The sequence below is a fragment of the Dipodomys merriami genome, unplaced genomic scaffold, assembly GCF_024711535.1.
Source record: "Dipodomys merriami isolate MVZ:Mamm:240054 unplaced genomic scaffold, mDipMer1.0.p SCAF_6, whole genome shotgun sequence".
Taxonomy (NCBI): Eukaryota; Metazoa; Chordata; class Mammalia; order Rodentia; family Heteromyidae; genus Dipodomys; species Dipodomys merriami.
This window is the reverse complement of record NW_027206179.1, coordinates 4,324,121-4,351,975: the sequence shown is the minus strand read 5'-3', so window position 1 is coordinate 4,351,975 and position 27,855 is coordinate 4,324,121. Positions and strand designations below refer to the sequence as shown.

Below are 27,855 nucleotides of genomic sequence, written 5' to 3'. Positions count from 1 at the left end.
ATGATAATGAACCAATCAAGCTAATTATGAGCTCTGGGTGTTAACCCTGTAAACTCCTCTAATAGTCGTCAATAACCAAATTATGTTCCCAGCCTTCTGGTTGGGTAATGCACTCCACTCATGTTTGTGCTCTCCTTGTGCTTTTCTTCCACCAGGAAGATCTTCTCTGACACTGCTACTAAGTATATCAGAGACAGAGACAGAGAAGGAGTGAGAAGACTGCTTTCCATCAGAGGCCTTGGCCATGTCACAGCAACGAAGAAACCTCACCCAGTAAGTACTGGGGTTGGGGGACCATGGACAGATGGAGGACCCAGCAGGAGTAGTGTTTTCTCATCATGGGGAATAACAAGACAAGTTGCATAGCGATATAGGAAGCTTTCAGTTAGAAAGACTGTAATTGTGTGCTTGTGGTTGTGATGAGGGTATGAGAAATCTTGTTCAGATGGAAGCTTTTCTTGCCCAAGGCTTCAGTTTCCAATAGACCAATTCAGGCATGTTGGAAAGATGGAGACACTCACTCAAAACTCATTTTTTTTGTTGGTTGTGGGACTTGAACTCTGGGCCTGGGCATAGTCCCTGAGCTCTTCAGCTCAAGGCAAATTTTCTACCACTTGACCTACAGCACCACTTCTGGCTTTTTCTGCTTATATGGTGCTGAAGAATCAAACCCAGGGCCTCATGCATGCAAGGCAAGCACTGTACCACTGAGCCACCTTCCCCACTGCCTAATGCCTCCATGCTCATTTTAACTAGTAGCCAAGTAAAGATGAAGGAAAAATAATGTACTCCTGTGTGTGCTGTGAAAGAAAAACAATGTGGGCCTTGATAATTAGAGGAAGGCTATGGGGATGTGTGAGTAAACTGCTTAAAACACAGACCTCACAGCATGATCTTGAGCACCAGATTGCTTGAGTTCGAAGCTCACTTTTGCCATATACCCAGCTCTTCAGTCTTAGAACACTTAACCACTGGGCATCATGACTTGAGAGGAGTGAGGCCACCTGTGTTATAGAAGTGCTTTGAGTGCAATCATGTGTTGTTGCAAGATGGTGTGGTCCAGAGTTTGCACTGGATGATTGTTAGCTCTTAATATTATTCGTTCCTACAGGAAGATTGTATATTGTCAATTTCTTACTTGGAAAGTATGTTTTATGGAGTAAATTACTCTCTCAGTGACTTTCACTGTTTAAATTTAAAGCTGACAATCCATCCCCACTCAGCTAGTCTGCCTCACTTGCTACCTGCCCTTGGAAGAATAAGTGAGTATTTACTCAATCTCTTCCCTGAGCAGGGACATGGACAAGAGTGATTATAACTTACTGCATTTATGTGACAGGATTGACTTCACTCATTGTTTATTGGATTGAGTTAGTATTTCTAAATAATTACAGTCTATCATTAAATGCATGTACAATAAATAATTGATCACGTTTGAAAAAACACCCAGAAACTAAAAATAAAGCACAGCACTCAGCACCTGTGATTTAGGAAGCCTTGAATAGCCCTTCATGATACAATTTACTGGGTTATATTTCCTCTTTCTAGGCCATGCTCCAATTCTTAAAATTTACTTGTCTGAGCTAGACATCAGTGGCTCAGACTTGTATCCTTGCTACTCAGAAGGCTGACATTATGAGGATTGGGATTAAAACTCAGCCTGGGAATGAAGTCCATGAGACTCTTATCTTCAAAGAACCACCAAAAAGCCAGAAGTGGAACAACTATGCAAGTGGTACAGTGTTAGCCTGGAGTGAAAGAATCTGCCCAGGCTCTGAGTTCAAGCCCCAATACCAGCACACATGCACACACACATACACACACACACACACACACACACACACACACACACACACACACACACACACACACAAACACAGAGTTCTTGTCTGTAAAGTAGATTTGGAATTTGTCAGAATATTTACATTATTTCTGATTATTCATTTCAACCATTATTTTCCCTAACTAATACAAAGGTCTAGCTGACAAAATAAGGAACCTATCAATTGCTGGTAACTGCAGAGAATTGTAGTTGATGTGTCAGTGAAAATGACAGGAATCAGAACCTACTAAACAGGCACAAGAATGTTGACACTCAAAATATATTTTAGAGCCAGGCACTGATGACTCACACCTATAATCCTAGCTGCTCAGGAGTTTGAGATCCAAAGGATGATGGTTCAAAGTCAGCCCTAACAGGAAAGTCTATGAGATTCAATCTCCAAAATAACCCAAAGACAAGCTGAAGGGAAGGCTCAAGAGGTTAAATGCCAGCTAAGCAATCACATAGCAAAGGACAATGAGTTTGTCACCCATGACAATGAAAATCAAAAGTATGTTTGGTGATACTCTTTATGGCTAAAGTTCTCTAGGTTAAATAACTTTTACATTAATAAAAACATGAAGATTATTAGTGGTTTGTAATGAATAGCCCATTATAGAATACAGAGTGAAATGGAGAAGAGAAAAGAACTGGCTGTACCTGATGATAATTAGTAATATTTAGTTGTTTTCATACAAATTAGTCCCAACAAAACAGACAAAACTAATTCTTGCCTATTTTTTGTGCAATATTAGGGCTAGAACTCAGGACTCTCCCTTACCCTTTTAGCATACGGTTAGCTCTCTACAACTTGAGCCAAACCTCGACTTCAGGGGGTTTTTTTTGGTTGGTTCATTGGAAATAAGTCTCAGAGACTTTCCAGCCTAGACTTATTTAGAACCTTGATCCTCAGATCTCAGCTTTCTGCATACTAGGATTACAGGTATGAGACAACCAGCATATAGAAAATTGAAACATTGGGCTGGGAAGGTGGCTCAATGGTAGAGCGCTTGCCTTCCATACATGAGGCCCTGGGTTCAATTCCCCAGCACCACATAAGCAAAAAGAAAAAAAGCCGACAGTGGTGCTGTGGCTCAAGTGGTAGAGTGCTAGCCTTGAGCTGAAGAGCTGAGGGACAGCCCCAGTCCCAGAGTTCAGGTCCCACGACTGGACGCCCTCCCAAAAAAAAGAAAACTGAAACATTTTTGTACAAGCAATTAAAGATATTTTTTTGCAAACGACTTTGTTTGGACTTTCAAAATTATAGAGACCTGCTCCATACTATTTTGTTTTTTCAAACTTTTGTTTTCCATTTAAACAGTTGTCCAAGCCGTATAGAAGCACAAATCCTAACATGTGTCACTAAATTCCATCTCCTGGGCCTCTTGGAGGACCCAGACTTACAGCCCATCCTTTTTGGTCTGTTCCTGTCCCTGTACCTGGTCTCCATGCTTGGAAATCTGCTCATCATCCTGGTCATCACCTCTAACCCCCACCTCCACATCCCCATATACTTCTTCCTCTCCATCCTCTCCTTGGCTGACATTGGCTTCCCCTCCACCACCATCCCCAAGATGCTGGTGGACATCCAGACTCACCACAGAGCCATCTCTTACACAGGCTACCTCACACAGTTGTCCTTTTTTTAATTTTTTGCCATTTTTGCATGCATGGGTGACATGCTTCTGAATGTGATGGCTTATGACCGGTGTGTGGCCATTTGTGACCCCCTGAAATACACAGTCATCATGAATGCCCATGTCTGTGGAGTATTACTTAGTCTTATAGAAAACTAGCATTATCTCATTTCTAGAGAAAAATAGATTTAACTATAGACCACTAGGTTAAATGAAATAATTCAGGTTCAGAAAAATAAATACCATATGTCTTCCCTCCTATGGATGAAATCTAGATTTATAGAAAAATGGAGCTCATTATTTTTACAGTGAATAAAAAAAAGAATTGCTTCTTTCCTCCATAGAATTTAGGATGACAAATAATTTTCTCTTGTTTTTTAGAAATAATTAGTCCTCAATGAGATTTTTTTTGATTTTAAAATTTAAAAATATATAAATTCCCTTTGGACACAATAAATCTATTAATTCCTATTGTTTCCTAAACTGACATTAATTTGGCTAAATTTTTCCATACTCCAATGCTCTTGGTACCCAAAGAGAACTGAAGTATTTGGAGAATGGAAAACACCTGAACAATTTATTTAATGAGAAATTCTGATAATGCAACCATTAACACACTAGAAACAGTAAACAAGTCCCTGTTGACTATACCTTGGAATTGTCTAATTTAAGGTTCCTTTGAAATCCCAGCAGGATTTCTGAGGACAGATTTCATGAAAACAAAGTTTCAGTTACTCTTATCAGAGAAATCAGGGATATCTTGATGAAAAAATCAAGTGGATAAAAGGGAAAAGCAAAAAAAAGTGAGATCTTGATTTTAGTTCTGAAACAGTAAGAATGGGAATGAATTAAGTTTATGTAGTATTTGAACATGAAGTCTTTTTCTTTAGGAAAAAAAAAGAGTTCCAATTTCACAAAATCTATTCTTTTCCCCTCAGCTTTTAATTTTGTTTTCTTCCTCATGCTCTGGAATCTAGATGGGCTTTCCCCATGAGGTATGTTCTGCAGAGTTTTCAACTCATATTCACTCTGTCTTATACATTGTCGTCTTCATTTGTATTTCTTATCATCAATGATCTGTTTTTTAATTATACTCATTGCAATTTCCTTGATCTTGTTAACACAGCATCCGGCTATGAGTTCAAGTACCAGGACTTCCATAAAAATAAATAAATAAATAAACAAACAAATAAATAAATAAATAAAAGAATTACATGGTTAGAGTTAAAAGAGACTGCACTGATGTGTCACCTGCTACATTTCTTCTCCCCTTTGTTCCTCTCTCCCAATACAAGTATTCTAGTGATTTAATTATCCGTTCTTCTTGACTGCAGTTTTCAAACACCCTTTTTTTTATTTGTTTAGGATGTTGTCATAGTTAACTCACAGACTCAGATCTAGCAGCTAGCCACAGGAGGATTGTAAATAAACTTCAAACGTTTTTTCTATTGTGATCATGTTTACAATGTATATTTGTTGACTTAACATTGGTGATGAATGAGGTTAAAAAAATCCTCATGTTTATTGGCCTTCTGTTCTCAGAAAATAGAAAGGATGGCATTTAAAAATTTTTTTCCCTGTCAGCTTTGTGTCTGGCTCCAGGAAAACAGTATAGATAGTATTTTTTTTTGTTCTATCATTGCTCTTTTGGTCTCAATCATGTGTGTGTGTGCATGTGTGTGTGTGGTGGGGAGGGGGTTGCTTAAAGCTATAGCACTCTACCACTTGAGCCGCAGCTCCCCATCTATCTACCAGCTGCAGGTTTTACTCTCTGAATTTGGAATGCCTTAGGTGTTAGGAGAGACCACAGGTGACCCATCTTTGCTCTCAGAGCACAAGCATTCCTTACTCAGAGAACCATCTCCCATTCCCTTCTCATCCACTTGGCAGGCCATGAGTCTCTAATCTATTTCCTTAATTTCCACTCAACAGACATTAAGAATTTTGACTTGCTTGAATCACAGTCATAGTAAACACATACAAACTTCCATCTGTGTCCTCTTTAATATAGATTACTCATCTATATTAATCGTGCCTAGTAACAAATTTCATTGTCACATTTTTAAAGTTGCATAATTATTCACATTCAGCCCTCCCACTGGTTGCCTGCTTCTTCCTCAAAATGTCCTCCTAATTCTGCATTTTTGTTTGGTGTCTGTTTATTGCACAATCTTCTAGCTTACATGTGTGATCACTTCCTGTCTTTGGCTATCTGTTTCAACTCACCTAAGGATTTCCAAGCCCATCCATTGTCCTGAAGAACAACGTGATTTCTTGGAATTTTGTCTCTGTATGTCTCATCAAGTGTTTGTCCATCTGTATAATACATCATCATACATGTATACCACAGCGTATTGATCTGCATGGACTTTCTGTAAGCATTATGCCCATTTTTGGTCCTCAACTCCATCCAGATCTGAGCTCCTCCCAGCCCTGGAGTTCCCATACAGCTAGCCACTCCCTCTCTCCATCCAGACCCACCTGAGCACCCACCTACCTCACTTCCTGCCGGCGACCCTCCTGTTACCTGAATAGGGAAAGACACCATGTGCTCTCTCTCCCCCATGGAAATATGACTCCTCTAATAAACCTTGTAATCTTTCTCCTGTGCCGGCCTGCCTCCACATGGTCCCCTGGGATGGATGTAAAGCCTTCCTTTCATTTTCTTTTTTTTATTTTTTAGCACTTTAAGACAATTAGGGGTTTATAGAAACCTTGAAATTTGTAACTTTTGATCGACTGGGGTTTGAACTCTTAGCCCATTGTTGTTAGGCAAGTGCTTAAGCATTCCCAGCACATCTGCAAGCTTTTTGGCATTACTCTATTATTTAGAAAGGGCTGGTCAGACCATGAATCTCCTAGCTGTGATTATGGGAGCACTTGTCACCACTTCCAGCTTATTAATTGATGTAGGGTTTTATTTATTTATTTATTTATTTATTTATTTATTTATTTATTTATTTATTGCTGCCCAAGATCAACTGAAACTTCAATTATCCCAATCTCATCCTCCTGAATGTTTGTCATTTATAGAAATGAGCTACTGCACCATGTAAGCATTCAATACTTTAATTGATTCTTTCCTATATGTGCTTTTTCCATGAACTCTGCTGATACTCAGTCCTAAGCCACTGGAAAAAACTGAAACATGAGCAGTAAGTCCCACATATATTCCTTGCAATTGCTTTTAGAGATGGTTTGGAATTGGCGCTTTCTCTTATCTGTGTGCCTGTCATTATTTTGCCTCATATTGGAAAGAATTTACCTGAATTGCATTTTTTTCTGAAAGATTCATCTGATGAGAAACGGTACAGTTGGTAAAAAGATGTAATGGACATGTTTGAATGAGGAGAATTCTATCTTGGTCAGCTGCCCAGTATAAGATGACATGGTTAAAAAATAACCTTTTAAGGTTGATGCAAAGGACTTCTACCTGCGATCCTGGATACTCAGGAGGCTGAAATCTGAGGATCACAGTCCATAGCCCAACTGGGCAGAAAAATCTATGAGACTCTTATCTCCAAGAAACCACCAAAAGAGCCAGAAATGTAGGTGTGGCTCCAGAGATGGAGAACTAGCCTTGAGCACACAAGCTCAGGGACTTCCAGGTCAGTTCAAGCCCCAGGGCTAGAGACTAAACCAGGTATGAGAATGTAAAATAACTGACTTCCAGGTGAATGAGGTTGAATGTGTATTCATCTTTGAAAGAATAAAGCTAGCAACATGGTAGGGGAAAATGATACATCAATACCACAGTTTCTCCTCTTGGGCCTCTCAGAGGATCCAGAATTGCAATTTCTCCTCTTGGGCCTCTCAGAGGATCCAGAATTGCAATTTGTCCTCTTTGGGCTGTTCCTGCTCATATATCTGATCACTGAGTTTATAAATCTGCTCATCATCCTGGTCTCCACCTCTGACCCTTACCTCTATACCCCCCCCATGTACTTCTTCCTCTCCAGCCTCTCCTTCATGGATATCTGTTTTGTCTCTAACACCATCCTCAAGGTGCTGGTGAACATCCAGACACAGAAAAAAGACATCTCCTACACAGGCTGCCTCACTCAGATGTATTTATCATTTTTGCTGGAATGGATATTTTGACCGCTTTGCGGCTGTCACCCATTAAACTACCTGGTCATCATGAACCTTCATTTCTGTGGTCCCCTGGTCCTTGTGTGTTGGCTTCTCATTTTCTGCATTGCACTATTCAGTATTCTACTGATGAAGCAATTAACCTTCTCTGCGGGCACTGAGATCTCCCATTTTGCGAACTAGCTCAGGTCTCAAGGTGGCCAGCTCTGATGCCCTCATCAACACCATCTGCTTATACATATCAACTGCTTTGGTGGGGGTCTTTCCTGTCATGGGGATCCTGTTCTCTTACTCTCAGATTGTTTCCACTTTAATGAAGATGTCCTCTACCACTAGCAAGCACAGAACTTTCTCTACCTGTGGTTCTCACCTCTGTGTGGTCTCCTTGTTCTATAGGACAGGACTTGGGGTATACCTGAGTGCTGCCGTGTCCTGATATTCTTACAAAAGTATGATGTCCTCAGTGATGTACACATGTCACCCCTATGTTGAACCCCTTCATCTACAGCCTGAGAAACAAGGATGTGAAGGGGGCTCTGGTGAGACTTCTCAGCAGAGCCGTCTCCTTTCCTTCTTAGATTCCTAATCTAAGAATTAAATAGTACTTGTGGCCCTTAAAGAACATTTTGTAAATATCTACATGCTCATTATTTTCTCAAATAAAAGGATATACTTTTCCTTTTTTTAATTCTGAAAATATCCTTGAATTTGCATATATGTGTGTATGTGTGTGGGCTTATATTTGTTTTTCTTCAACCTCTCCTTTTCTCTCCTTTCCCAATTTTCCTTCCCTATATATGATCCTTAATGATTTATGTACAGTAAAGCATTTTTAATGTTTTTACTTTGTGTGTAATCCTGGGGCTTGAACTCAGAGCCTGGGTGCAGTCACAGAGCATTTTTTTTTTACTTAAGACTAGTGCCCTTCCATTTGAGCCACAGATCCACTTCCAGCTTTTTGGTGATGAATTGGAGATAAGAGTCTCACTAAATTTCTGCTGGGTCTGACTTTAAACCATGATCCTCAGGACTAGATGTCTGCTACCACCACCTGCTGAAATCACCTTTCAGTAGTTGTTCAAAGAGGCTTCATTTCAATAGGTCTGTTTATGTGTACAATGCTTCTTGATCAGTGTCACCCCTCCCATCCTTTTCCATCTCTCCCATCCCCACCACCGCTTCAATTTTCCTATATGTACATTGAGTATTATGCGTCTCCATCTGTCTGGCCCCCTTCCCTTAATCTCCCCTACAATAACTTGTACATGTGTTCTGATATCTCTGATTGGAAATTCACAGCACAAATCACATCAAATGCTCCCAGGAACTGCTCAAAACTTATCCTGTTGAATCTTAAACATTTTTTTTCTTCAGGATAAGATGGGTTAGCTTCATGTTTTTACAGAGAGAACAGGAATGAAATTAAGCATTAAATAGTGAACAAAAATTTTTTTCTCTCAAATTCAGATTCTACTGACTCTCTTAAATGTATGTTTTTATTGTGTGGTGAGAACTTTTTATTGCAATTATTTCTCTTATTCACAGGTTTCTGAAAAGGAGAGATTGTAAGGAAACTGAGTCATGGTTGTATCGGGATAAAAAAAGGGCAGAAAGTGAACTCAACACACCAACAGGTTTTATTCAGGAATGAAACCTGGGAAGAACAACTAAGTCTCCTTTAGGATGTCTGAAGGCAAAATGGCATTTCTCTCCACCCCCTTACATCTAGGGCATTTTAAAGATGAGGCAGAAAGAATAAAGTCAGGTAGAGAGATGGCAATGAGATGAGATGGAGGCAGCATGGGTGAGCAATGTTATTTTGACTGAGTTTCAAGGTTTCAAAAACATTCATCAGGGGGCATTGTCATTAGATGTGGCCTTGGTCTCAGTCTCTCTTTCAAGACTGCTGGTGCATTTGTTCAAAGGGAAAGGGAAGGGAAATGATTCTACGTGGTCTGCAGCTGAAATAAGGATACTGGGTCTAAATAACAATGTCTTGTCCCCACTGCCATCCTGGCATTTTAGTTGGAAGCTGGGGGCATTTCATCCAGTTCTGAATTTCAGATGCCTTGTGTTGTTTGGTCCCAAGAAATTGTGGCTCCAGAGAATATGCAAATGTGTCATGCTGTTTAGCCCCAAGGACAGTTTTGGTGCTGAGATTGTTCCCCTAAATGGTTTGCTTTGCTTACCCCTGATTGTTCTCCACACCGATCAGGTGGCTATTACCTTTATAAGCTTTGTGCTAGTTACACTCAGTGCTGCAGGTCTTTGGGACAGGAGGCCACCTTCAGTCTCCGGCTTTCTCATAAAGACTCCCAATGTGACCCCCTCAAAATGTGCCTTCTCTGTATTTTGCGATTCAATTCCCATATAGCATAAAGAGGACAGTCCTAAGATATGGCTGGTTGGTGGTGGGGGAGATGAGTTCTTAAGGTTAAATCATCCTTCATTAGAGATTTGGATTCAGATTCAGAATTGTCTGGCCCTTGGTACTGAACACAAGCTTTGAAAATCCCATGTAGATTTGCAAATGAAGTCAAGAGCCCCATTGCACCTCATGACAACAGTAAATGAAGATATATTGACTTCCTGAAAGATATTGATCTGGTGTGATATGTATTTATACATAATTATGTAACATATAATATATTATATATAATATGTGTACATAATATATAAGATAATATATATTATATGTAGAATATATTATATATTACATATGTAGTGTATAATATAATCATTATATATAGTATATAATCATTATATAATATGTAATAATATAATATATACAACTGGGATGGCAGGGCAGACTCCTCCCTCCTCTTGGCTTTCTGCCCAGTACCTGCATTACCTAGGTAACTGGCACACCTGGAAGCAGATACCTCCCCCTCCTTCAAGGTTATATCCTAGACCACCCCTGGTCAAGCCTCCCATTGGATCGGGGGAGGGTCCCAGGCTCTGAGGTTACATCTGGATAGAGTGTGTCCACACCTTTCCCCAACCAGGCCAGACCTCTTCCTGTCCCTGGCCTAGATAAGTCCTACCCTGAGAGTAGCTTAGCTCTTTCTGCCTTGTGCAACATCCATCATGTAGGACAGGCAGTTCAGAAATAGAACTTCTCTTCCTACCTGAATACTGCATGGTGTCTTTTTATCTGCAACCTAATTAAACCTATTTAATTTACCTTACAGATATAACTTGAGAATAAAAGCTCAAAATACTCTGAAAATGGACCTGGGAGGGGGAATTCAATGGGAACTTGGTGGCAGGAGCAAATCTGTTCAAAGTGCACTGTGTACATGTATGGAAATATCACAGTATCACCACTGCATATTAAAAAGGTAAGAAGACTGAAAAATAAAAAGTAGAAATTTTTTTTAAGTTTGTGTGACTCTTGTTCCAGTTAACCATCACAAGGCTGCAAGTAGAGCTGTGTCTCATGTGGTAGAGTGCTAGACTTGAGGCAAAAAGCTCAGGAACAAGTACCTAGGCACTGAGTTCAAGCCAGAGGGCCCTCATACAAAAACAAAATTAAACTATCACTTCATTATGATACAGAATTTCCTGGGTGAAGATTCCAAGGATTTTAATTTTTAATATAAAAACCCAATGCATATACTCATGTTTATTGTGACAATGTTAGCAATAGCCAACTTGTAGAAAAAATTCAGATGTCTGTTAACAGATGCACACATAAAACCATGTGATATTATACACAATGAATTATTATTTATTCCAACAGAAAATAACATTGTGTCATGTATAGAAAACATGGATTGAATTATAGACCCTCAGATTAAGAGAAACAATACAGGTTCAGAAGGATTAACATAGGATGTCATCCCTCTTATGAGAAAACCTAGGTTTATACAAAAATGATAGCTCTTTTTTTTTTTTTTTTTTTTTGTCGGTCGTGGGGCTTGAACTCTGGGCCTGGGCGTTGTCCCTCAGCTCTTCAGCTCAAGGTGAGCGCTCTACCACTTGAGCTACAGCGCCACTTCTGGTTTTCTGGTGGTTTATTGGAGATAGGAGTCTTACAGTCTCTCCCGCCCGGGCTGGCTTTGAACCACGATCTTCAGATCTCAGCCTCCTGAGTAGCTAGAATTACAGGGGTGAGCCACCAGCGCCCGGCTTGAGAGCTCATTTTTTTGCAATGAATTAAAAAGAGAATTTCTTCTCTCCTCCATAACATTTAGGATGATGAATAGTTCTCTATATTTCCAAAGATTCTTCAGAAGACTTGCCATGGATCAATGAAAGCTGGATTTTATCTCTTTGAGAAACAATTATGCCTTCATGAGATTTCTTGTGAATAAAGAAAAAAGAACTAAATTCTCTTTTGACAGAATAATCTATTAATTCCTATTTCTGTTTAAATTAATCGGAATTTGGTTAATTTTTTTCCATTCTGAAATCTTCCTTTTAACTCCAGAGATAAAAAATATTTGGAGAATAGATAAACAATTGTATAATTAATTTAATGAAGAACTCTAGTAATCCAATCATTAACACACTAGAAACATTTAACAAGTCCTTGCGGACCACACTCTGTAATTGTCTGATTCAAGGTTTCTTTAAAATCCCAGCAGGGTTTCTGAGGAGAGATTTCACAAAAACAGAGTTTCAGTTACATTTATCAGAGAGATCTGGGATATCTTTGACAAACACAAGATCAAGTAAATTAAAAAAATAAAGGAAAAAAATGAATTCTTGGCTTCAGTTCTGAAACAGAGAGAATGGGAACGAATCTAGTTTATATAGATTTTAATGTGTAGTCACTTTCTTTCTTTTTTTTTTTTTTGCCAGTCATGGTGCCTGAACTCTGGGCCTGGGCACTGTCCCTCAGCTCTTCAGCTCAAGGCTAGTGCTCTACCACTTCAGTCACAGCACCACTTCCAGCTTTTTCTGCTTATGTGGTGCTGAAGAATCAAACCCATGGCCTCATGCATGCAAGGCAAGCACTCTACCACTGAGCCACCTTCCCAGCCCCTGTAGTCACTTTCTTTAGAATAAAAAGTATTAATTTTACAAATCTGTGTGTTTTTTCTTCTCAGCCTTTTGTTTTGCTTTAATCATCACACTCTGGAATCTAGACCAGCTTTCCTCACATGGTATATTCTGTACTCTTCAAATCTAATTCACTTTTTCTTATACATTGACATTTTCCTTTGTTTCCTGTTTTCAATTATCTTCTTAACTATACACATTGCTATTTCCTTTTCTTCTTGTTAGCAGCCCTTATAAATTTTCTGGACCAAAAAAAGAAAATCACATGGCCATGTACCTGTGGCTCATACCTATAATCCTAGCTACTTAGTAGACTGTTATCTAAGGATCACAGTTAACCACCTAAAAGACAGAGACAGAACTGTGGCTCAAGTGGTAGAGCACTAGCCTTCAGTGAAAACTTTCAAGGACAACACCTAGGTCCTGAGTTGAGGCCCAAGACTAGCAGAAAATATAATCATCAACATCACATAATTTTTAGAGGAGACTGAATTGATCTGCTTATGAAATTTACCTTATTTGTGTATATTAACTTCTACAAAATGAGGGGTTTGGTCCTGAGCCTTCTTTTTTGGTCAGTTGTGGGGCTTGAGCTGTGGGCCTGCACATTCTCCCTGAACTCTTCAGCTCAAGGCTAGAGTTCTACCACTTGAGCCACAGCACCACTTCCAGTTTTCTGGTGGTTAATTGGAGATCAAAGGCTCACAGACTTTCCTGCCTCAGTTGGTGGCTTCAAATTTAGACCCTCAGATCTAAGCCTCCTACCAGCACCCTGCTGTCCTGACTTTTCTATATATAGATTTTAATGTATACACCTTACTCCTATTCATATCTGCAACCCTTTCTGCTCCTCCTTTCTCTCTCCTAACACAAATACTGTAGTGATTTGATTCATCTATACTGTAGATTTGGGTTTCAAGCACCTATTCTTTATTTGTTTAGGGTATTTTCATTGTTAACTCACAAGCTCAGATAGAGCTGCTAACTACAGGATTGTTAATACCCTCTTTCAACTATTTTCCTATTGTGATCATGTTTCTAATTCCTATATATTGATTTAACATTGGTGGTAAATGAGGTTAATATCCTAATGTTATTTGTCTGCTGTTTCCAGAAAGAACAGAAGAATGAATTTTATTTAACTTACCCCAGTCAGTTTTGTGTCTTCAATCAGTAAACATGATGTTTGAATTTTTTGTTATATCATTGGCCACTTAGTCTCAATCTTCTGTGTGTGTGTGTGTGTGTGTGTGTGTGTGTGTGTGTGTGCACCAACACTGGGGCTTGAACTCTGGGCCTCTAGCTCTTGTTTGGCTTTTTAGTTGAAGGCTAGTGCTCTACCACTTGAGCCACAGCTGCACATCTGGCTATTTAGTGGTGACTTTGAGGTCCGAATCTCGTGAACATTACTGCCTGGGCTTGCTTTGCAACTCAAGTCTTAGATCTCAGCCTCCTGAATAACTAGGATTGCAGGCATTAGCCACCAATGCCCCCATTTTTAATCCTTTTGATACTACTGACATTTGTATTTTTCACCTCTTACCAGGTGATAGGACTCAGGTGAGTCACTGATGAAAGCAAAAGATGAGAGAAACACAAAATCTCAGACCCACACATGAGTTCAGCTTTTCTAGTTCAAGAGGCATATCCAGGTAGTGTGCCAGAAGTTTTACTGTAGGGGTTTAGATTCCATCCCTCTGGCCGTGAGCTTCTACTCCCCATCACACCATTGTTTCAAAACCCTTCTGGAATCCAGCTCCCCATCTGTCAGCCAGCAGCCAATTCTGATCTCTCTTCACTTGGAATGTCTCTGGGTGCTAGGTGGGCCCACAAGTGACCCTTCTTTGCTCTCATAGCACAAGCATTCCTCGCCTAGAGAACCATCTCCCATTCCCTTTCTCACCTACTTGATTACCTCTCAACAAACATTAAGACTCTTAACTTGCTTCAATCACGGCCAGTGTAAACACATAGCTTATGATCTTGCATTTGTGTCTTTTTAACTTGCTTATCAATGTATATTAATTGTGCTTAATAATAGTTTTCATTGTCACATTTTCACAGATGCCTAGTCCTTATTTTATTCATATTCAACCCTGACTAGTTGTTATTTTATTCATATTCAGCCCTCCCACTAGTTATCTGCTTCTTCCTCCTAATTCTGCATTTTTATTTTTATTATCCATTGGTTGCACAATCTTCTAGCTCACACATGTGATCACTTACTTTCTGTGACTATAGACTTCAACTCACATAAGGATCTCCAGACCCATCCATTGTCTTGAAGAACGACATGATTTCTTGTCATTTGGTGCTGCCTTGTCAGGTTTGTATCTGCCTGCAACATCAGGTATATATACCACATTTTATCAATTCACATGGACGTTCATTTTTTAATAATGTAAGATGATTTGAGATTTATAGAAGCCTTGAAATTTTTTTCATACTTTGTCTTAGTATAATGTAATAAAGTAACACCTTATTTCCAATAGATAGAGCAAAATTAATATAGTTCATTGGGCAGTTATATAGTGATAGGGGGTGTTACATCCATTTTTCATCATTCTGCTCTTCCATGATATTTTCTATTTGAGCACTGAATTTAGGTGTGACTTCTCACACATAATAAAAACAAGACCCTTGACTTTATAAATATCAGTCAACCCTTCAAGTCTTCTAATTGAAGTTGGAACAGAAGAGACATTACCATTCCTTCTAAAAATTGTGCAGTTCAGGACAATAAGCATATTTTGAACTCTTTCTCTGTGAGTCCTTGTGTTAAATATTGTCATTTGATTGGACTATCTGTATTACTTATATCCCTCACATTCAACTGCTGGTATTTTGACAATAATCAAACAATGGTCACAGTTCTAATCCCTTCCATACAGGCCTGAGACATATGCAAGGTGTTCAAAAAATAATTGTTGGTCATTTGCTCATTTCTTTGTTGTAAGTTGGAGCTTTTTCAGAGCTGTGCAAGAAGGGCTAACTTCAGACTGCAGCTGACCTCAGACTTCCTCCCATGTGCGGTCATCGAACTCATTTTTCTGAAGAACAGAACAAAAAAAGACAGATTACAATAGAAGGTAAAGGAAGAGAAAGTCAGGTGAATAAAAATGCTCACTCAAAGAATAGACTTTGATTTCTGAATTTGGAGATCAATCAATACATATTAAAATCTAAAGATAAATTCCTAATACTAAAAAAATCCTAAAAATGACCAATATTAAGCCTTGGAATTTTTAGTCTAGGGTTTGAACTCTTACTTCATTCTTGCTAGGCAAGTGTGTAAGCATTCAAGGCACATATCCAAACCTTTTGCTTTTAGGTTACTATTCAACTAAGGACTTGCACTTTACCTCCAGGCTAGCCTCACACCATGAACCTCCTAGCTATAACACCACTCCCAGCTTATTAATTGAGAGGGTCTCACTATGTGTGTATTTATTTATTTATTTATTTATTTATTTATTTATTTATTTATTCCCAGGCTGGCCTAGAGCTTCAATTTCCCCTACTTCTTTCTCCTGAATATCAGAGATAATAGGCATGAGCTAACTCATCAAGTAAGCCTTTGATGCTTAAATTGATTCTATCAAACATATCTTTTATCCACAAACCCTGCTGATTTAACTCAGTTCATAGACACTGAAGAACACTGACAAATGAGCATAAGTCTCACATACATTCTCTGTGATTGCTTTTAGGAATGTTTGGGAATTGGTTCTATCTCTTATCAGTGTGCTTGTTATTATTTTAGATCCTATTAGTAGGAATTCACCAGGATGACATTTTCCTGAAAAATTCATCTGATGAGAAATGGTGCAGTTGTTTGAAAGATGTTTGAATGAGGCGAGTTCTATCTTGGATAAGTGCTAGTGTAAGATGACACAGTTAAAAAACAACATTTTAAGCAAGTCACAACGGACCCAGGCCTGTAATACTATATACTCAAGAGGCTGATATCTGAGGAGAGCAATCCAAAGCCCACCTGGAAAGGAAGTCTGTTAGACTCTCATCTCCAAGTAACCACCAAAAGAGCCAAAAAAATCTCAGGATCAGCACCCAGTCTCTGAGGTCAAGCCCCAGAAGCAATGCACGCACACAGATACTAACCCAGGGGTAAGAATGTGAAATTCTTGTCTGAGTAGCTGGAGATTGAGTCACAATGTGTGTTTGTCTCTCTGAAGAAGAAAAGCCAGTGCCATGGAAGAAGAAAATCACACATCAGTAGTACAATTCCTGTTTATGGGCTTCTCAAATGACCCTAAACTACAGCCAGTCCTCTTTGGGCTGTTCCTGTCCATGTACCTGGTTACTGTGCTTGGAAATCTGCTCATCATCCTGGCCATCAGCTCTGACCCACACCTCCACACCCCTATGTACTTCTTCCTCTCCATCCTCTCCTTAGCTGACATTGGCTTCACCTCCACCACTATCCCCAAGTTGCTGGTGAATATCCAGACACAGAAAAAAGACATCTCCTACTCAGGTTGCCTTACTCAGATGTATTTCTATATGATTTTTGGTGGGATGGATAATTTCTTATTAGCAGTGATGGCCTTTGACCTTTTTGTGTCCATCTGTCACCCGTTAAACTACCAGGTCATCATGAACCCTCACTTCTATGGCCTCCTGGTCCTCATGTCTTTGATCATCATGTTCCATGTCCATGTTCCATGTCCTACTGATGAATCGACTGACCTTCTCCATAGGCACCATCACCCCCCATTTCTTCTGTGAATTAGCTCAGGTTCTCAAGTTGGCCAGCTCTGCTAACCTCATTGACACCATCTGTATGTATCTGACAGCTGCTTTAGTCAGGGGGCCTTTTGTAATTGGGATTATCTTCTCTTACTGTCAGATTCTCTCTTTAATGAGGGTGTCCTCTGCTGCTAGCACCATGGCTCTCACCTCTGTGTGGTCTCCTTGTTCTACAGGACAGGGTTTGGGGTGTACCTCAGTTCTGCTGTGTCTCATTCATCTCAACAAAGATCTGTGGTCTTGTAATGTACATGGTGATCATTCCCATGCTGAACCCCTTCATATACAGCCTGAGGAACAAGAATGTGAAAGGGGCCCTGAAGAGACTCCTCAGCAGATCCGTTTCTTGTCCTTTCTAGACTCCTGATTTCAGAATTCAGTGGAAATTGGGCCCTTAATTCACATTTGGAAATTACTCTAAGTTTTCTCTTTTGTGTCAAGAAGGGCATACGTCTGCATTTTTTCCTACTCTAAAAACACCTTTGAATTTGTTTATATATGTAATTCTGTTTCTCTTCAGTCTCTCTTCCTCTCTCCTTCTTTCTCTATTTTTCTTTCCTGTCCATAGCACTGGATGTTTTATGGGCGGTGAGGTATTTTAAAAAACTTTTTAAATTATCTTTTTGTGTATGTGCCATCCTTGAGCTTTAATTCAGGGCTTCAGTGGTGTACCTGAGTTCTTTTTGCTCAAGGCTCTAACACTGGAGCCACAGCTCCAGTTCCAGCTTTTGGTGATTCACTAGAGATAAGAGTCTCACAGGCATTCCTGCTTGGGCTGGATTTGAACCATGATTTTCAGATCTCAACCCCACCAATTAGCTAGTTTGACAGATGTGAGGCACAGTGGAGAAATGTCTCATCATCCTTTTATGCAATTTGTTTACTTACTGAGTTTTTCAGCTTCCATATATTCTAGATATGCACCAATCATCCTATGTATACTACTCTGGTATATTGCTTATTCTGTTGTATGGTGCCTCTTTCTGTACTGGTGCCTTCTTTCTGTACATTTTTTTGGCCAATAAAATCATATCTCAAATGAATATCATGATGTTTTCTCCTGTTTCTTTCTTTCTCTCTCTCTCTCTGTGTGTGTGTGTGTGTGTGTGTGTGTGTGTGTGTGTGTGTGTGTGTGTGTGTGTGTGTGTCCTGAGCTTCTTTTGTTTCAAGGTAGTGCTCTACTACTTGAGCCACAGCTCCACTTCTGGCTTTTTTTGGTAACTTATTGAAGATAACAGTCTCACAGATGTTCCTTTCCTCAAATCTCAGCCTCCTGAGTAGTTAGGATTACAGGCATGAGCCATGTGCCTGTCTTCCTTCTACTATTTTACAAGGTTAGAACTTACATTTAAGTTTTTAAAGGTCAACTTTGAGCTGATGTATGTGTATGGTGTGAAATAAAGATCTAGTTCCATTCTTCAGATGTAGATAAGTATTCTTACAGTGCTATTTTGTGAAACAGTTGCATTTTAATTGTGCTAATTTTTTGGCATCTTTATCAAAACTCAATTGGACAAAAAAAACACTGCAAAATGAAGAGCCATGAAACTAGAAGAAGGAAATGTAGAGGGGGAACCAATCCCTAGAGGAAAGGGAACAAGGAGAGTGACAGAGGGGTGAAATTGATGGGAATGTAGTGGAAACATGAAATCAAGTGTTGCTAAATCTTCTGGGATTGAAATTTGGGAATCAAAATTCCAGTTAATTGATTCCACAGGCAAAATGATTGTGTCCACTGAACTCTGCTGGCCATCACAGCATCCTGGGAGCCATCACCCTCTGTGTTCACTGCTGACATGATCATCCCTTGCTTTTCACTCTTAGCTTTTCCCTCACATCAACTTCAAGCACAACTCTCTATGATCTGTCATGTCATGTCTAGGGCCTGTCATCTGTGGATGTACCTGACTTCATATCTCAGGAATCCCATTCAAAATTCTCAGAAAAGAGAACCTCATTGGCCCTAATGGGTCTTTGGTATTTGATCGGTAGATTGGCTGATGGGTATTAAAACTGCAGGTGTCCAGGCACCAGTAGCTCATGCCTGTAATCCTATCTACTCAGAGGCTGAGATAGGAAGACTGTAAACCTGGGTAGAAAAGTCTGTGAGATTCTTATGTCCAATGAACGAACAAAAAAGCCAAACGTGGAGCTGTAGCCTAAATGGTAGAACACCAGCCATGAGCAAATTGAAGCTCTGGGACAGCACACAGGCCCTGAGTTCCATTCTCCTCCTCCCCCCAAAAAATGCAATCATATACCGCTTGATAAAATGTAAAATAACTATTGAAGGAATCTCAGAAAATGTCCAAAAAAATTGGAGAGAAGGCCAGGCACAGAGGCTTATGCCTGCACTATCTATATCTCTTGTTAATTAATGATACCTCTGGAGAGCATTTTTAGTTCATTAGATTCATTCCCATATATTTCATAAAAAATGACCTACCTCATAACCCTGTACTTCCTTCCTGATAAATCCCAGTTTTAAAAGAGTTGACCTAAACTTGATATTTTTTGTTCATACAAGGAATTTCTGCTTTTACTGCAATATTCCCCCTTCAAACTGCAAAGAGTTTATTCATACCCAAACTGTTTTTTTTTATGTTTTTAAAAAATGTTTTTATTGTAAAAATAGTGTACAGAGGGGTTACAGTTACATAAGCAAGGTAATGAGTACATTTCTTATCAAGCATGGTTACCTCCTCCTTTGTTTTTCCCCTACCATCCCTTCCCTCCCCACTTCCCCACCTCCCCAACTCCCCCCCCACCGCCTGCCTGCCTGCTTTCCTTCTTTCCTTCCTTCCTTCTTTCCTTCCTTCCTTCCTTCCTTCCTTCCTTCCTTCCTTCCTTCCTTCCTTCCTTCCTTCCTTCCTTCCTTCTTTCCTCTCTCTGTCTCTCTCTGTCTCTCTGTCTCTCTCCCTCTCTCCCTCTCCCCCTCTCTCCCTCTCTCCTTCTCTCCCTCTCTCTCACTCTCCCTCTCTCCCTCTCTCCCTCTCTCCCTCTCTTTCTTTTACCAGTACTGGGTGCTATCCCTGAGCTTCTTTGTGCTCAAGGCTAGCGAGCTATCCCTTGAGCCATAACGCTACTTGTAGCCTTTTCTGAGTAGTTTATTGGAGATGAAAGTCTCACTGACTTTTCTGCCCAGAAAAGTCAGTGAGACTTTGAACTGTGATCCTTAGAACTCAGCCTCCTGAGTAGCTTGGATTACAGGTGTGAGTTCAGAGTTTTTCTTAAAAGATTGTTGCATATTGAGTCTATCATGTGGTTGGTTCTCTGTTCCAGAAGCATGATGAATTAATTTGATAATTTTTTATACTTTGAACCAATCAAATATTCTTGGTATAAATCTTACTTGTTCATAATATATAATTCTTTTTATACATTTCTGGATTTGGTTTGTTAGTATATTAAAGGAATTTTGTGCTGGTATTAACAAATGATACTGGTATATAGCTTTCTTCTCTGGTTATATCTTACCTGTTTTGATATCCTGGTAATACTGGCCTTCTATACTTATACTGGCTTTCTTTTTTTTTTTTTAAATATTATTTTATTTTATTTGAGAACATACTGTACAGAGGGGCTACAATTACATGGGCAGGATAATGCATACATTTCTTACCAAGCATTGCAGCCTCCTCCTTTGTTTACCCTTCACCTGCCTTCCCAGCCTCCCCCCTCCCCCCCACCCAATCACACCCCCCTCCTCCCCCACACCGGCATTGTAAAGCTGGTTTTGACATGACATTTTGTACTTCTCATTGTTGCAACAGGTCCACCTGAATCCTTAAACGACTTGTTTGCCCCCATCTCCTCCACATGTTATACTGACATCAAATATAGTGAAAGCGGGGGTTACACTGTGGGGGAGGGACATACAAAGCAACAAAGAAATAATCTTATAAATGCGTTAGAAACATATGCATGAAAGAAACGAAAACATTAAAATACATATTTAAGGGTTCATTTTCCTAACATCTGTCCTTTTCTGCTTGACTCATGCCTATACAAGATATTGCAAATAAGGGAAACCATGGGACCTATGTTTCTTTGGGCCTGGCTTACTTCACTTAATATAATTTTTTCCAAGCCTTTCCATTTCCTAACAAATGGGGAAATGTCATTCTTTCTGATGGAGGCATAGAATTCCATTGTGTATATATACCACATTTTCTTGATCCATTCATCTACTGAGGGGCATCTGGGTTGGTTCCATATCTTGGCTATGGTAAATAATGCTGCAATAAACATAGTTGTGCTGGTAGCTTTAGTGTGGTCTTGTTTGTAAACATTTGGGTAAATGCCCAAAAGTGGGATTGCTGGATCATAGGGGAGATCTATGTGAAGACTTTTGAGGAACCTCCATACTGCTTTCCAAAGTGGTTGAACAAGTTTACATTCCCACCAACAATGAAGTAAGGTTCCTTTCTGTCCACATCCCCTCCAGCATCTGTTGTTGTTAGAGTTCTTGATTTTTGCTGTTCTAACTGGAGTGAGGTGATATCTCAATGTTGTTTTGATTTGCATTTCTTTTATGGCTAGGGATGTTGAACATTTCTTCATGTGTCTATTGGCCATCCTTCTTTTTTCTTCAGAGAAGCTTCTCTTTAAGTCTTTCGCCCACTTATTTATTGGGCAGTTGTTTCTTTGAGGATTTGTTGTTGGGTGGTTTAATTTTTTGAGTTCCAAGTATATTTTAGATATGAGACCCTTGTCCGTTGTATGGCTAGTAAAGATCTTCTCCCAATCGGTGGGCTTTCTATTGATCTTGCTAGCTATGTCATTTGCCCTGCAGAAGCTCTGCAACCTTATGCAATCCCATTTGTCCAACCTTTCTTTGATTTGTTGTGCTTCCGGGTCTCTATTCAGAAAATTTCGACCTGAGCCAAGGAGACCTAAGGTTTCTCCTATTCCATCCTGTAATGTTTTCAGAGTGTCTGCTTTGAGTTCAAGGTCTTTGATCTATTTGGAGTTGATTCTGGTGCAGGGTGATATATAAGGATCTAGCTTTAGTTTTCTACATGTAGTTAACCAATTTTGCCAGCACCATTTACTGAAGAGGCTGTCTTTCTTCCATTCTATTGTTTTAGCTTCCTTATCGAAGATTAGATGGCTATAGGTCTGTAGGTTCATTTCTGGGTTTTCAATTCTATTGCATTGGTCCTGAGGTCTGTTCTTATGCCAATACCAAGCTCTTTTGATTACTATGCCTTTATAGTAGAGTTTGAAATTTGGTATTGATATTCCTCCAGCAGTGTTCTTTCCGTTAAGGCGCGTTTTTGCTATTCGGGGTCTTTTATTGTTCCATATGAATTTTTGGATTGCCTCCTCTATTTCCTTGAAGAATGAGGTTGGAATTTTGATAGGTATCGCGTTGAATTTGTAGATAGCCTTGGGAAGTATTGCCATTTTCACGATGTTAATCTTGCCAATCCAGGAGCATGGGAGGTTTTGCCATTTTTTAAGTTCTGTGTTGATTTCCTTTTTCAAGATTTTAAAGTTTTCATCATAGAGGTCCTTCACTTCTTTAGTTAAGTTAATTCCTAGGTATTTTATATTTTGTGGGGCTATTACAAATGGAGTTGCTTTCCTAATGTCAGCTACACTTTTCTCATTGTTGGCATATAGAAAAGCCATTGATTTTTGGGGGTTAATTTTATAACCTGCTACTTTGCCAAAGTTTTGAATCATCTTGAGTAATTTGGGAGTAGAGTCCATGGGATTCTTTAAATACAAGATCATGTCATCTGCAAAGAGGGAGAGTTTTATTTCTTCTTTCCCTATTTGGATCCCCTTTATGTCTGCATCTTGTCTTATTGCTGTAGCTAGGCATTCTAATACTAGATTGAAGAGAAGTGGAGAGAGTGGGCATCCTTGTCTCATTCCTGAGTTAAGAGGAAATGGCTTTAGTTTTTCACCATTGAGTATAATGCTGGTTGTAGGTTTGTCATATACAGCCTTTATTGTATTGAGGAATGTTCCATGGATTCCTAATTTTTCCAGAACCTTCATCATAAAGGGGTGTTGGATCTTGTCAAATCTTTTTCTGCATCTATTGAGATAACCATGTGGTTCTTATTCTTGCTCCTGTTGATGTGATGAATAATATTAATTGATTTGCGTATATTGAACCAGCTTTGCATCCCTGAGATGAATCCTGTTTGATCATGGTGTATGATTTCTTGGATGAATTGTTGAAGTCGATTGGCCAAAATTTTGTTGAGAAGTTTTGCATCAATGTTCATCAAAGAAATGGGTCTATAGTTCTCTTTCTTTGATGAGTCCTTGCCTGGTTTTGGGATGAGGGTTATGATGGCTTCATAGAATGTGTTCGGTAGTGAGCTTTCTCTTTCAATTTCATTGAAGAGTTGGAGGAATATTGGTGTGAGCTCTGCTTTGAAGGCCTTGTAAAATTCCTCTGTAAAACCATCTGGTCCTGGACTTTTCTTAGCTGGGAGGTCTCTTATTGCTGTTTCTATTTCAATGCTTGATATGGACCTGTTAAGCTGGTTTAACTCATCTTGGTTTAGTTTTGGCATGTCAATATTTGCTAGGAAAAGGTCCATTTCTGTCAAGTTCTCAAACTTATTAGCATAAAGTTTTGAGAAGTATTCCCTTATAATGTTCTGAATCTTGGTTGTTTCTGTGGTGATGTTTCCATTCTCATCTCTGAGTTTATTAATTTGGGTGTGTTCTCTCCTTTTTCTGATTAGATTTGCTAAGGGTCTGTCAATTTTGTTAAGTTTTTCGAAGAACCAACTCTTTGTTTTGTTGATTCTTTCTCTTGTTTTTTTGGATTCTAATTCATTTAATTCTGATTTAATTTTGATTATTTCTTTCCGTCTACTGGATTGGGGTTTATCTTGCTGCTCTTTTTCTAGGAGGTTTAGATGTGTCATTAAATAGTTAATTTCAGATCTCTCCAATTTGTTGATGTAGGAGCTCAGAGCTATAAACTTGCCTCTGAGTACTGCCTTTGCTGTGTCCCAGAGGAGCTGGTAATTTGTGTGTTCATTTTTGTTGAATAGCATGAACATTTGAATTTCCTTTCTAATCTCTTCCCTGACCCACTCATGATTCAGCAGTGTGTTGTTCAGCCTCCATTTGATACCGGACTTTCTTTGGTGGCTTTTGGTGTTGAGTTCTAATTTTATTCCCTTGTGGTCAGAGAGAATGCAAGGTATAACTTCAATGTTTCTGAATTTAGACAAGTTTGCTTTGTGGCCTAAAATGTGGTCTATTTTAGAAAACGTTCCATGTGCTGCTGAGAAGAACGTGTATTCTGATGCTGCTGGGTGAAATGTTCGGTAGATATCTGTTAAGTCTAGTTGATCTATGCAGCTGTTTAGATCTGCGGTTTCTCTGTTGAGTTTTTGCCGAGTTGAACTATCTAGTGGGGAGAGTGGTGTGTTAAAATCCCCAACAATTAATGTCTTTGGATCTATATGGGATTTGAGGGAAACTAGTGTTTCTTTGATAAATTTGGGTGCTCCATTGTTTGGCGAATAGATATTTAGAATTGTAATATCCTCCTGAAGGAGAGATCCTTTAATTAGTATGTAGCAACCTTCTTTATCTCTTCTCACGAATTTTAGTTTGAAGTCTATTTTATCTGATATTAGGATTGCAACTCCCGCCTGTTTATGAGGGCCGTTTGCTTGGTAGATTTTGTTCCAGCCTTTAACATTGAAAATGTGTTTGTTTTTACGGGCAAGATGTGACTCCTGCAGGCAGCAGATAGAAGGGTCTTGTTTTTTAATCCAACTAGACAGTCTATGTCGCTTAATTGGAGAGTTCAGTCCGTTAACGTTAAGAGATAGTACTGAGAGATATTTGGGAGTTCCTGCCATGTTATCCACCTTCTTGGGGGCTGCGAAAACTGGGTTCTTTCTAAGGTTCTTGGATTCTCATTTTGGGTGCAGTTTCTTGGCCTTTGTTGCGTTCTTGTTGGTTTTCTATGTGTAGGACATCTTTAAGAATCTTTTGTAGGGCTGGTTTGGTGGAGATGTATTGTTTCAATTTTTCTTTGCTATGGAAGGTTTTTATTTGGCCTTCAGTTATGAAGGAGAGTTTAGCTGGGTACAGTATTCTTGGTTGATAATTATTTGTTTTTAGGGCATGGCATACGTCATTCCAGGCTCTTCTTGCTTTGATTGTCTCTGCTGAGAAATCTGAGGTAATTCTAATTGGTTTCCCTTTGTAGGTGATTACCCTTTTCTCCCTGACAGCTTTAAGGATCTTTTCCTTGGTCTGGGTTGATCCTGTGTGGATTATAATGTGACGGTGGGATGTCCTATTCTGGTCTGGTCTATTTGGGGTTCTAAAAGCTTCTTGTATCTGAATAGGCCTATCTTTTTGTATGTTTGGGAAGTTCTCTGCTAGGATCCTGTTAAACAAATTTCCTAGACCATTAACTTCTGTTTCTAGGTGCTCCTCTACACCCATTATCCTTAGATTGGGCCTTCTGATGGTGTCTTCCAGGTGTTGGATAGACCTATCATATTTCTTGGACTTGTCTTGGATGGTTGTATGTTCTTTCTCTATAATATCTAGGCTGTCTTCAATCCCTGAGATTCGATCTTCTGCATGGTCTAACCTGCTGTCAAGACTCTCTACTTTGTTTTTTATCTCTTTTCCTTCTAATTGGTCAGCTTTGATGGCTTCAAGTTCTTTGTTGAAGCTCTGTTTTAGGTCTTGTATGAATTTCTTTACTTCCTTAATTTGGTGTTCAGTGTTTGTTCTCAAATCACTTAGTTGATTGGTTCTTTGTGTATTCTCTACCTGGTCTCTCAATTCCTGAATTACTCTTTGATTAGCTTCTTCCCGTCTGTGGGATTCCTGCAGTTCTCTTTCTTCCCGTTCGTGGGAATCCTGCAGTTCTCTTTGAGTGTTCTCTGCCTGCTCACGCCATTCCTCCCTTTTTCTTTGAGCATTCTCAAGTTGTTCACGCAAATCCTGTATCAGTTTTTGAGTAGCTTCCTCACGCTTATGATATTCCTGTATAAACTTCTGGGATGCCTCCTCTCTCTCCCTATCACGCTCATACAGAGTCCTTTGTACATTGTCAAACTTCTCATTTATCATGTTTGCTATTAGTGTTTGTAGAGCTATTTGGGAACTCTCCTCTGGATTATTCTTTATCTGTTCTAATCCCTGATTATCAAGATTGGGAATTGAGATACCCGAATTTGCCATTTTTCTTGTGTTTTTCCGGCTTACTCGGCCCATTTGAGATGAAGATTGCACCAGTTTTATGCTAGAACACTATCTTAAGGCAACCATCAACCAAAGTTTGCGTTTGTACAGTCAATAGTCTACAGATACAATCTAGTTCAACAGATACATCTATTCAACATCAAACAACTATATGTTAAAGTACTTCGAACCGCAGAAAAGAATTTGGAAAACCAGAAATTATTAGGATTACGGAGAGATGTGGGTAAAAAATAGGAATAGATTGGTGTGGGGAGGCACAGGGAGAGTTAACTATGTCCTAATCACAATGCAGGAAATGGGTTGGGTAGGATGCAAGTAGAGAGAGAGAGAGACCAGAAAAAAATAGAAACGTAAAAATTATTGTTATTATAGAAGTTAAAAGACCGTCTATTTAGAGAGGAATGTGAATATGTTCCGAGAAGGGGAGGGACATAGAGGAGATGTGATAAACTTTAGGGATGGGAAAGGGAGAAGAAAAGATCAGAAGTTCAGTAGAGCTAGACAAAAAACAAAAGATAATTAAGAAAGAAAGAAAAAGAGAAAGAAGACAAGAAAAGAAAGGAAAACGCTCATTCACATATTCCTAAAATAAAAATTATAAGATGAGAAAAAAAAAAGTTACTGGAAAACAATTATTTTTTCAGAAGAGGCAAAAATTAAAGATTAATAAAAGTTTTAGAAGGGGAAAATATATATATATATAAGGTACCAAAAAACAAAAACAAGCAAAAAAAGAAAAGAAGAAGAAGAAAAAAAAAGAAAAAAGAAAAAAAAAGTCTTTTGATTTTTTTTTTTTGGGGGGGAGGAATGGGAAGAATCCTGTATCTCCCTTTTGTCTCTAACCAGTCTCTTGTTGGAGTCTCTGGTCAGCTTGAGGTCCTGTGGCTTGATTGGTTTCTTAAGTCGGTTGGTTGGAAGAGGCCGAAAAATGCTCTGCTTTACCCAAGATTTTGAGATCCCCCTCCCAGGTTAGTTTTCTGGGAGGGTGATCTGCTTTGAGAATCACAAAAGTGGGGGATGTGGTGATGGGGCTAGGTTCTGGGTAGAGTTGAGGCCTTTCAACAAACAGTAGCTTTTCCCTGGGGCTATTTTGTGATAAAGCTCACAGCGCCCAGCCTGGAGCCATTCTCAGGGTTTCTGTTTTTCAATTGATTGTGGTGGCTGCTAGAGGGAGGGGCAGCCTCTGGCTCTGGTTACCCAGTGAGGCAAGGCACTCCAATGGCTGGCGCCTGAGCTGGGTGACTTTTCCCTGGATGGTGCTGAGTCTGGCAGGTCACTTCGCCGTTAAGTTCTTGTGACCTGCTAAATGACTCG

The 27,855-nt window shown here is 39.4% G+C and overlaps 2 pseudogenes; both read left to right on the top strand.

Moving 5' to 3' along the window:
* The first annotated feature begins 244 nt into the window (after positions 1–244).
* On the top strand, positions 245–8,129 carry LOC138813674 (olfactory receptor 7D4-like; annotated as a pseudogene).
* Positions 8,130–16,749: 8,620 nt separating this feature from the next.
* LOC138813426 (olfactory receptor 7D4-like) lies at positions 16,750–17,684 on the top strand (annotated as a pseudogene).
* Positions 17,685–27,855: the final 10,171 nt, after the last annotated feature.